We start from the raw sequence: 11,950 nt of genomic DNA on the forward strand, positions 1-11,950 counted from the left end.
TGAATATGGTGTGCTAGGGTTTAGCTCCACCACTCCAATTAACTTTAATGGGAGTCATGCAGCTGAGACTTAGTGGCTCGTGTTGCAAATTTAGCCCTTGATGTTCAATATTTAAACAAAAGGTTTAGTGTGAGATCAGACATTCTTCCTTTAACGTTAAAGCAGCATGAAACCAGGAGAGAGCAGGTTTCCAAACTCTGACATTGGGTTCCTATACTGATGGTGTTACAAATGAAGCCACTATTCAACCAAAGGGCAGCCCACAGCAAAGGGCTCAGAAATGCCTATTTTAATTACTTTACAGTTCAAGAACACACATCCAGGAAATATTAAAATTCCTTGGCCAGCTCTGAGCATCACAAGAGACTGGTGAGCAAGACAAAGGCACTTTTAAATTCCTTGTGCCTGCAGCTCAAATCAAAGTAGCAGCTCACGGAGGAAGTCTCTATATTTTTCCGAGCGCCAGTGATCACTGGTTGCCAGAAATCTGGGACACCCTGGAAAATGCCATCTACACAATTGGAATATTGATCTTTTCTGTATGTGGATCCCTCTTCTCACTTACTGTCAAACAAATAAACAGGTGACCTTTACTTGTGGTGCTTTAGATCTCCCCTCTTATGTTTTAATATATGCTGAAATATGTGTAGTGCAGTGAAACGGGTGGACTTTTGTTGTCTGTTGCATCATCTGGGTCAAATCATGCCATCAATGGGAGCTTTGCCTGAGTAAGTGTTACAGGATCTGTCCCTCTATGTGACAATATATGTACTCTGTCCCATGGGTCTAACCCTAGTCCATCACTTCCACAGCCACAGAGGGTGCAGTGCAGAAGTACAGCACAGGGAGGCAATAATACCAGCAGGCCCAGGAAAGCATGCTAGGGGGAGCTTGCAGGAGGAGGTGGAGCACAAGGCTGCCATGATAGCTGTGGAGTAGCTGGTTCCATTACCACAGCATGACAGGAGTACTCTGCCCCCCTGCCTTGGCTCGAGCCCAGCTTGGCATCAAGGGGAAGACTGCCACCATATAAGATTTTCTTTACTGTTGCTCTTCATTCAGAATCCTGGGTTGAGCGATGGGGGCTGCTTTCCAGCCTGGGTGTTGCTGCCACACAAATTCTCAAGGTGTTGAGAAGGGCTGCTGTGTTTCACAAGAAGTGCTGCTCAGCAAGTCCCCAGCCAACCATGTCCCTCCCCAACTGCTGCCTCACTTGTACCAGCACCTTGCCTCTGCCACAGTCACTGATCTCAGGGGAACCGGAGTGGGTTCCACGCCTTCCTGCAGAGCTGGAATGTACAAAAACAGAGCACAGCACAGGTCAGCAGCCATGGGCCTAGAGTGGAGCCTGGTCTCTTTTCCGGCTGTGCAGATGCTATGGGTCAGTCAGACACAGCCGGAGGTTACTAATGGAGATGGAGAACTGAGGGGCAGTGGGGTATCCTGAGTAAAGAGCAATGCATGGTTGTGCGGAGCCCAGAAGCCAGATTGTGATTCACAACCTGGTTCCCACTCTGTTTGGGGGTAGGGGGGAAGAAAGATAACCAGTGGAGCAGAAAGACAGAAAAGAAAATGAAAGGAAAGGGATGGGGAGGCAGGAGGGAGAGGGAAAAGAGAGTGATAGTAAAACAGTGGGAGAGGAGAAAACCTGAGGGAAGGGAGAAATCCAACAAGGAAGGAAAAGGGGAGAAAAATATTATGAGTAAGGATAAGATTATGTCACGGAAGTCACGGATTCTGTGACTTTCAGAGACCTCCGTGACATTTTCTGCTTCAGCCCTGGGGCCAGAGCTGTTAGCCAGTGCGGCCCTGGATCTCCCAGCCCTGAGGCACATCGGGTGATGGGGGGGGACCCTGGAGCTCTGAGGTGCTTCAGGTGGTGGGGGGGACCCCAGAGTTCCAAGGCGCTATGAGTGGGGGGGGAACCCTGGAGCTCTGAGGTGATGCAGGCACCCCGGGGCGAGGGGGGGACCCTGGAGCCCCAAGCCACAGTGGACAGCAGGGGGGCCCAGAGCTTCCAGCAGCGTGGGGGGACCACGGAGCTCTCATCCGCTGAAGGCAGTGGGGGAGACCATGGAGCCCTCATCTACCGCAAGCAGCGGGGACCCAGGAGCTGGCAGCCACAGGGGCGCAGGCAATGGGGACCCTGGAGGTCTGAGCCACTGGGGCTGCGGTGGGGGCACCAATCTGTCAGTCGCCACAGATGAGGGTGCTGGACGCCTCTCCCCCACCCACCGCAGCAGGACTATGGTTCTCTGCCCCCGTCCTGGCTCAGGCTTCAGTCATCCCCCACGCCCCGCCAACACCCACCCCACACACACATTATTTTTAGTAAAAGTCACAGACAGGTCATGGCTTCCGTGAATTTTTGTTTGTTGCCCGCGACCTGTCTGTGACATTTACTAAAAATAACCGTGACAAAATCTTAACCTTAATTATGAGACTAAGGAAGAGGATGATAGAGAGAGAGGAAAAAGCAAGCAAAAGGCCCAGCTCAGAGGGTAATGAGCTGTGCTTTATCTATTGCTATATGTCTCTTTTATGCAAATTGCATCGTGGGGAGAATACAAATTGACACCAAAATGAATGTAAATTTATGAAAACATATGTGCAATTTAGCTGCACCCTTGGGGCTCCTGGAAAGTTATCAACACAGCGCTTTGCACTGCCAAAAGTCTCTGATCTAGTCAGTACAGTTCAAGCGCATAGAGCTCATACTGGTCTCTTATGGAAGGTAATCAAGAAAGTTTTCCTTTGTAACTTGATCAGACTTTGACTACTTCACATTGCCTTGGGGTCCCTTATGTACTCAGTAGTCTCTTTTCTTTTGTCTACTGGATAAAAATCAGCCACAGACAAGGGCTATATTCTTTTCTTCACCTCTGATGCAATGGTTTGAAACGTGAAGTTCATCAGGTTCCTGGATAGCAAGTGAGCTTGCATATTTCCTGCATGGACAGAAGTGTGATTGATTAACTAGAGCGCAGAACTGGGAGTCAGGAGATCAGGGTTTCATTCTGAGCTCTGTCACTGATACATTGCGTGACCTTTCCCAAGTCAGTTTAGTTCTCTGTGCCTTGTATTTCCCTGTCTGCAAAATGGGGATAAAAATATGTACCTCACAGGGTGGGGGGGGCCCCTCAAACGGTGCTCTGACTCCCCTGACTTTTTAGCTATGTAGGGCCATGGGGTGCAGTAGACCATTTTTAGTCTTTGTTTATTTCACAGTGACATGGCCTATTTTGGCCCCGCACTTCCAAGGGCCCCTTCCCATCATTTAGAGAGAAAAGCTAGCCACTGTTGGAAGTGGGTGAGTCTGGCCCTGATTCTGTAATTAACCTGTGCAGAGATCCACTGACTTCAGCAGTGAACGTTCAAGCTCTCGTTGACATCTGTTGGCAGCCTCAGCCCCTTCCTGAACTCATACAGATTCCCCTCTAGAGGGAGCCTTTGCTCTAGTGTCAGGTTAGTCTCCATGGAAGCAGTTCTGATCACTGGATAGCCACCGCTTCTGGTGCTGAGCTCTCATCCAGCCCAATGGACAGGGAATTTGTGCTGCAAGTCCTCTTGATCACCTCTGACAGTGGTAGAACTTTTCTTGCCATGTTCGTTGGCCTCCTAAGGATATGTCCACACAGCAATGTAAGCCCAGAGTTAGTAAAACTCAAGTTAGCAGAGCCTGTTTTTTTTAACCTAGGGCTTGAGAGGCTACACTTTGAAAATCCAGGTTAGGAATTGATGAACCCTGAGTCCCAACCTGGGGCTCCATTGTCTATGTTGCATTACGGGGGCCTAAGTCCAACTACCCGTATCCCAGACTTCCTAGCATCCTCCCAAAATGTGGCTGCTCGGCCCATGGGATTGTGGGATACTTTTAATGGACTCCCAGAGCACAAGTCCAGTGGGGCTATGTTTATACTGAAAAGCAATAGGCCTTGAACCCTGGGTCCAGGCTTGACTCAGGTTCAGACCCTCCACCCTATGGAGTCATAGGACCGTGGGTCTGAGCCATGGGTTAGTGTGTAGACAGGAGGTGGATTAAAACAGCCAGAGTTTGAAGATATCTATTGCCTGGCCTAAATTCTGCCTCTCTTCAAGTGAGCCCTGTGGCATAAGGTATGGAAGGGGACTCTGAAGTTCACTGATTAGTGCCCCTGGTTCCCAAATGAGCTGTGTACCAACTAACATGATTTATTACTAATTGATATTAATAGTTTCCTTTTGGGTTAGTTAAGGTTCTCTTTGTTCATAGATGTCACCTTATTTACCAATGAAACCTCATCAGAATCAAAGATTAATTTTGACCTGAATGATCATTTAGAATCATAGAAATGTAGGGCTGGAAGGCTCCTTAAGAGGTCATCTAGTTCAGCCCTTTGTGTTGAGGCAGGATCTAGACCTTCTCTGACAGGTGTTTGACTAACCTGTTCCAGTTGTGGGAATTCCACATCAGTGCTTTAAGGTTTTTGCATTTGCAATCTTAACTAGTCACACATATTGCACTGTCGAATGTCCTGAGTACCACCAAATCTGCTGGAGAGCACTTCTAGGTTGGGATTGTAAAACCTGCAAACTGAAAAGCACAAAAGATGTTGTAGTACCCAGAGTAACAACAAAATGACCCCAGGGCAATTATAATAGTTAGCAATTTACATAGCAAGCAGGCCACTTGACTATTGTCATATGCTGGGAAAATGAAACAGAATTTCAAGTACACTTCTTATTCTTAGTCTGGTGTTCAGTGCAAACTGTTCTACCTTTCCTCTGAACTCCAGTACCCTGAACAAATCCAGCAAATAGTGTCTAGACGCCAGCAGCAATTGGAAGCAGTGACAGCTCTATAGGCAGCAACGTGTCCCTCTAATATCCTATCACACAGGCCCTCTCCTTCACCATTGCTTCGGTTGGCACTTTTTACATGAGCACAGATGTTTAACACCAGGGTCCTGGCTGAATTCTAGAGTAGTTATCTGAATTCTACCTACAGTTTCAAGTGACTGAGGTATTCTGCTTCATTGCCTGCCCTAAACTGTTGTACATTGTCACAAATTCACATTTCAACCTGGGCAGTGGAATTTCACCCAGAAAAGATTTGCTTGCCAGAGGAAATGGCCATTTTTCAACTGAATCCCAGTCTCAAATGTGCAGAAAATGTCAGTTTGTACATGCTCTTAAAACAAAACTCGGTAGCTTTGCACCCCACTTTCCTCCACGATTGCAGCAACAGAGGTGTGTCTGAGCAGAGACACATTATCCTTCCTACCCATTTAAGCTTCTGCTTTCTAAAATAGCCACACTCAGATTTCTTACATCTCCACAAACTCAGGGCCATATTTTTCTTTCGTCACCAGTGGATATCATTGGGAGTTTTACACAAAAATTCATGAGAATGGGACTGTTGCGCGAGAGGGGGGCAGTCATAGAATCATGGACTTTAAGGTCAGAAGGGACCATTACGATTGTCTAGTCTGACCTCCTGCACAACTCAGGCCACAGAATCTCACCCACCCACTCCTGTAACAAACCCCTAACCTATGTCTGAGCTATTGAAGTCCTCAAATCGTGATTTAAAGATTTCAAGGTGCAGAGAATCCTCCAGCAAGTGACCCGTGCCCCACACTGCCGAGGAAGGCGAGAAACCCCCAGGGCCTCTGCCAATCTGCCCTGGAGGAAAATTGCCATATTTGGGGCTGGGAAGGAATCAGCTGAACCCTGAGCATGTGGGCAAGACTCACCAGCCAGACACCCAGGAAAGAATTCTCTGTAGTAACTCAGATCCCACCCCATCTAACATCGCATCACAGGCCATTGGGCCTCTTTGATTACTTGCTAAAGCAACATGTTGCTTTTTTTAGTATTCCGAGCTATACGTAGAGCAGCGTATTTCTGTATTTTGCCACTCACGTGTTAATATAGCCAAAGATTCATAGTTTGACATCTGAGGAGGGCTGAATATGGCAAAAGGGTGAGCTATTTCGGAACTGTGATGGGAAAATCCAAACTATTGATCTATGAAAAAGTGTAAAAGAAAATAATTGTAAAAAATTTAAGTAAGTAGCTTCCTTATTATTTATATTATGGTAATGCATAAAGGCCCCAGCTGCGACTAGGGCCCCATTATACTAAGTGGTGTATGTACACAGGACGAGAGAGAGTCCCTGCCCCAGTGAGTTTACAGTCTAAATACACAAGACAGGCAAAGGGTAGGATTAGAAACAGAGACACAGAGAAGGAAGTGATTTGCCCAAGGTCACACAGTAGGTTAATGGCAGCCCTGGGATTTAAAAATGGCTAACTGGTAGATCTCAAAAAGGAATTGTAAACAGGAAATCATCATCCAATGGGAGTTTTTTCTAGTAGGGTTCCACAGGGATCTGTTCTTATATCTTTATCAACGATCTGGAAGAAAATATACCTTCATTATTGGTAAAGATTTTAGATGACACAAAAATTGGTGAAATGGTGTCGCATGGGAAACTGAGCTCACTGGAACAACATGCATTTTAATACAGCTAAATGCAAGGTCATAGGAACCAAAAATGTACTTTTAGGATGGGGGACTGTGTTTTGGAAAGCAGTGACTCATAACAGGATTTAGGAGAACCAGCTACTCATGAATTCACACTGAGATGCTGTGGCTAACAGAGCAAATGCAAAAGTAGAAACAGGGAATTAACGTTACCACCATGTGTGGCAGTAGTGAGACTATTCCTGGAATACCGAGTCCAGTTCTGGTGTTGACACTTAAAAAATAACGAGTTCCACAAGCTGGAAAGGATTCAGAAAAGAGCTACAGGAATGATGTTAGGTCTGGAAAACGTGCTACAGTGAGACTCTGAAGAAGCTCAACGTATTTGGCTTAACAAATAAAAGGTTAAGAGGGGACTTGATCATAGTCTATAACTACCCACATGAGGAAAAGATCTCTGAGAGGAGAGGGTTCTTTACTCTAGCAGACAAAGGCGTAATATGACCCAGTCTGAAATTAGAAACATTCAGACTAGAAATAAGGCATGCATTTTTAGTGGGGGTAGTTAGCCATCGGAACACTTTGCCTTCAGACATGGTGAATTCTCCATCACTCAAAGTCTATACCTATGGATTAGCTGTCTCTCTAAAATGTATGTTCTAGCTCAACCAGAAGGCTTGATGCAGAAACTACTTGGAAATCCTATGGCCTGTGTTACATAGGTGGTCAAATTAAATTATCATAATGGTTCTTTCTGGCCTTGAAATTCATGAGAAGCCAATTTTCCTGAGTTCCCATCCAGGGCCACTAGCCACTAGCCCACAATGCCTCTCCGTTTTAGACCCTGATTCTGCAATCTAATCTATGTGGGCAGATGCCTGCACCCAGATGGAGCACCGTTGACTTCTGTGGGGCTACATGTGAGCAAAATGGTCTGCTTGTGCAGATCAAATTGTCGTTTCAGGACCTTAGTTTGCATTGTTGCTGGTACTGTGTTGAGCAAATTAGACCCTAGTCCTGCAATGAGCCTTGCACAGATAGTCCCCAGAGTCTGTGCTGAGCCTCAGTGGCAATGAATGGACTCCATGTGATATAGAGATCCACCTGCGCAGAACTCATGTCGATCCTTAGACTGCACTGTAGCTGTGCTATGGTAAGCAGCTTCCTGTGATCTGTCACTCAAAGATGCTGAAATCAGAAAAAAAAATGAATGAAGTTGTTTCCCCAATATTTTCAGTGTGTATTTTCTGTTTTGATCTCTCTGACAAGTTAATATTTAGAATTTCACCAGTTATCTTCCCGGTTGCTAAGTGACAGCAGAACTGAGGGTGAGGAAATTTACTGTATAGGAAACAATAGGATGCTGTTCTCAGAGGTATAGCACTTTAATTGTTACATTGCAACGCATGTCGTAGAAAACAATATGCTAAGCACATCCAAGGAAGGAGATCCGGCAGCATAACTGACAGTCTGCTAATTTGAAACAATGTTCAACAGAAGCTGTCAATGCCCACAAAAGTGTGTTCATCATTGTTCAGGGTCTAGCCCGATTCTTTTGCATTATCATATTAAAGGGATGCTGTCAGTTCATGCAGCGGTCAGCATTAAGGCTCTGACTGAGCAAGGTATTTAAGCATGTTGTCACAGCTTGACCCAGTACTGCACTGTATGGACACCAGTCTGTTGCAAGTGGACCCAAGCACTAGGTTTCATGTGCTTCTAAGCCCCGTGGGTCTGGGAAGAGCCTAGTCGCTGTTTCTAGCTCTGGATATTCAGGCTGCAATCCCAGGTCTGAGCACTTCCTTGGGACTCCACAGAACAGCCCGTTAGACCCTGAAACTGGCGCCTCAGACCTTCTGAGCTTCCCCACCCAGCAATCACTTGCTCATGCTTCCTCAGAGTGTGATCACTCTGGGCTTCTTGTTCAATCCCCTCAGGGACCATGTGACAGGAAAGCAAGGAAACACAGGATTAGCACAGGAATTTCTTAATCACAGTCACATTAATCTTAAGAGCACTAGACAGTTACAGATCTTTGACAAATAACAAAAGTGCCCTCAGGCCAGGATGCACCTCACCCCTACTCTGATCTCACCCCTTCAGTAGGTCCGGGGTTTGTCAAAGTTTCAGGCTAAGCAGAGGACCCTCTGCCTGCTCCCTCTCCAGTTGGCCCTGCTTATATGTGGTGACAGTCTTCCCCCACTACTCAAAGAAACGCCCTCCTCCCCAAATACAGTCTGCTTCTCCTTTTGCCATGGGCCCAGGCTGTGCACATCTACCAGCCATGCAGGTGCCCCTGTGTAGAAAATACAAAGTGACCTACTGTTTCATATCTTAAGCAAAAATTAAGGCTGTTATATCAAATAACAATTAATCAGGTGAGACTGTTACCATCCAGACTCACTAACTGTTTGTGTCAGACTCTACTTTATTTCACTGAGAGAGTGAATCCATTTTCAACTACCTACTGGTTTTCTTCACATGGGCATTTACCGGTCTTTGCTTTCCCCCTGCTGAGGCCGTTTTATTGTTATTTCACAATAACAGTGCGACAAGAGGCTACTGGGTTCTGCACAGCACAACGGAAACAGCACATGCATTTGCAGTTCTCACCTTCCAATCAGCCACATACTAGGCAGCAGCTGGAAGAGTAAAGTGGTGCTAAGTCTTAGGCTGTTTTCTGTGTGTGAGTGCGTATGTGTACTTATCTAGGTCAGTATAGGCATGTATGAGTGCACACACAGAAAACAATTTTTTTTTGTACTGTGGTATAACTCAAGTGCTCGCTACAGCAGTCTTGGAATGTTCTACTGAGAGAGCCAGAAGGCTCCTTACAAGCTTTGCTACAAACCCCTATACACCTTCTTTGCTTGAGCGGTCTCATCTGTAAAATACTTATGTATGAGGATTAATGAGTGGATGTTAGGATAGTTCTTTAATGCACTATCGTAAGTGCCAAATATTATCTGTATTATTTTTTACACTTCAGAGGCTTTGACTGGGTTCTAAATGTGGTCGAGCATCAGACAAGCTGTTTCCATCTTGCTCTGTTTAGCATTTAATAAACGTATTTTAACTAGAGCAAGATGGAAATAGCTCTCCTGATACCAAAGCCCACATCCTAGACCCCTCCTTACCTTAACTCATGTTTCCTGCCTGGTTAACCTTAAACCTGCAGTGAACCCCATTGGACAGATGTACCCCTACTACAATAACAAACACTGTAAAGCTCCCTAACAATTCACATTTTCAAAAGTAGCCACTTGCTTTGGGTGCTGTCTGTGTTTCAGGGCCCCCAAAATTAGTGGCCGCTTTTGAAAATGTTCACCCTCAGATTTGCAATGGGGTATACAAACCCCACGCTGGGCAACCAGGGGTAGCCTGGCCCTGCCAAACCTATAGAAAATATTCCAACTGAAGGAGGAGTTAAAAGGCAGGGGAGTGGCTCATTTGGTGGCAGATCAGTGTAACCCTTCTGCCCGTCAGAGTTGGCAGCAACAAGGGCAGGGTTCACTATCTAGGGGTTCCATTCCAATAACACAATGCAAAACCGGCTCGAACCCCACCCAGTGACCTGGGACAAATATATACCACCCCCGCTGGGCGCCTCCAAGAGGCAATACTTCCTCTCTCACAAGCACAGTGTCTGAGTGTAGCAAAAAGCCTTTTAATAACAGAGAGGAACAATGTGGCATTATGTTGGGGAAACACCACCAACAGGATTCATAACACAACGCATGGGCAAAAAACCCACCCCAAGCAAATTGGGACATCTCCTTTCCCTTTGGTTCTTGAGTCCAGCAACCCAAAATCACCCAAAGTCCCAAAAGTCCAACAACCCAAAAGTCTCTGTCCCTGGTCAGGGCAGCCCCAGAGTTTGAAAGTTTATCTGCAGAGTTTTACCTCCCAACCTGGGTGGAGATGGGGGGGGGCAGTTAAGGGGCACCTTACATGGTCCAAAGCAGATTCCCCCACCTCTCCATGGGGCTCCACTCTGCCAGCCACCCCCATGAGCTGCTCCAGGCATCCGACAAACTGCTCTGCTCTGCCAGCCATCACGCAAACTGCTCCGCAATATATCTTCAGTCTCCCCCCCTACTTAACACAACACTCAGTGATTTCAGCTCTTAGTAAATTTAGCTCTTTTCAGTGATTTCAGCTTGTAGTAGGGGAGCCTCAGTACTGGTGCACCATTAGCCCAAAGTGAATTCAGTTGAGCAGTCTGTAACTAGACTCCTAATAGAATCAAAATTACCTCTGATATTCTACAGTGGAGATAGAAGGAAGTGCAATTAGCACATAAGACCCTCACCAAGAGAGGGAGCCTATACCACCAAATATTAATACCTATCCCCAACCTCTCCCCATTCACTGGGTTTTGGAACCCAGGACCCTTGCACAGCAAGTGCTGCTTAGTTGATGGTGAGTCCCTCCATCATAACAAAAGGCCAAGTACAGTTCCACTGTCCTTGATTCACATAATCATGATAATAACAGTTTATTCCTGCCCCAATATCAGAGAAACTGGGGCTCCTACAGCAGCCAAAGTGACCATCTAGGCAGGGTGGGTGTGCCTATGCAAATGAGATCAGCCCCTGAAGTTCTTTTCCACAACCCACCATGACTCGCCACCAGATGTCAGGGTAGATCTCATCCTGACTCTGCTTACACCAAGAAAGAGAGCAGACCTACCACCTACAGCTCCAGCGGAGGAAAGCTGAGTGAAGGAAAAGACAGAATCTCTCCCCACAACAGCTACCCAAAAATCCCTCCCTGGGAAAGGGAGGACCTGCTACAGAGACAGCCTGAAAGGGAAGCATTCCCCTCTCCCTCTCATATGGACTCTGAATTTTGTTAATTCCCCTTTACTTTGTTTGGACTACCCCAGCATGGGCAAGCCCTAGGACTGAGCTGGCCCAGGAGGGTGGGCCTCACTGCAGGAGGAGGCAGTTGCTGCCCAAGAGAGATGAAGCTACCATGCTACATGTAACTGCCAGATGGTGCCTTGTGGTGAGCAGATACCCTTCATGCCGCCTAACCCAGATGGTGACTTTGGGACAATTGCAAGGGAATGGTGATAGACAGTGGCCAGGGAGGGCAGCCTTAACCAGCCCAACTTAACTAGGTGAGTGGCTTTGGGGACTTACATAAACACAGTGTGCATCAGTTTCTCCCATCTGTAGCATCACATCTCCCACAAAAGGGTGCTGGGAGTGTTATTGCTTGTAAAATGCTTTGAGATCCTTGGATAGAAGGTGCACGTTGAGTCTAGTGTTGCATGGTCACAGTCCTGTACAATGGAAATAAAAGGAGGTCACTACAGTGCATGATAAAGTTGGCATTTGTGTCTATTTCTTCCTCATTTGGGGTGAGATTTTCAAAAGTGTTCAGTGTTGATCTAATTTTACTACTAATGAAATCAAATAGAAACCTCACTGTGACTTCTGTAGGGCAGAATTAGGCCAATGCCAAATGATTTTA

The 11,950-nt window shown here is 46.4% G+C and overlaps 1 long non-coding RNA gene across 1 annotated transcript; it reads right to left on the minus strand.

Moving 5' to 3' along the window:
* Positions 1-2,418: 2,418 nt before the first annotated feature.
* LOC122464213 lies at positions 2,419-7,660 on the minus strand. The gene is made up of 3 exons (XR_006288153.1): positions 7,574-7,660; positions 4,425-4,573; positions 2,419-3,618 (listed from the first exon to the last, which is right to left on the minus strand). It is a non-coding gene; the product is annotated as an uncharacterized LOC122464213 (long non-coding RNA).
* Positions 7,661-11,950: the final 4,290 nt, after the last annotated feature.

Source organism: Chelonia mydas, chromosome 2 (genome assembly GCF_015237465.2).
Source record: "Chelonia mydas isolate rCheMyd1 chromosome 2, rCheMyd1.pri.v2, whole genome shotgun sequence".
Classification (NCBI taxonomy): Eukaryota; Metazoa; Chordata; order Testudines; family Cheloniidae; genus Chelonia; species Chelonia mydas.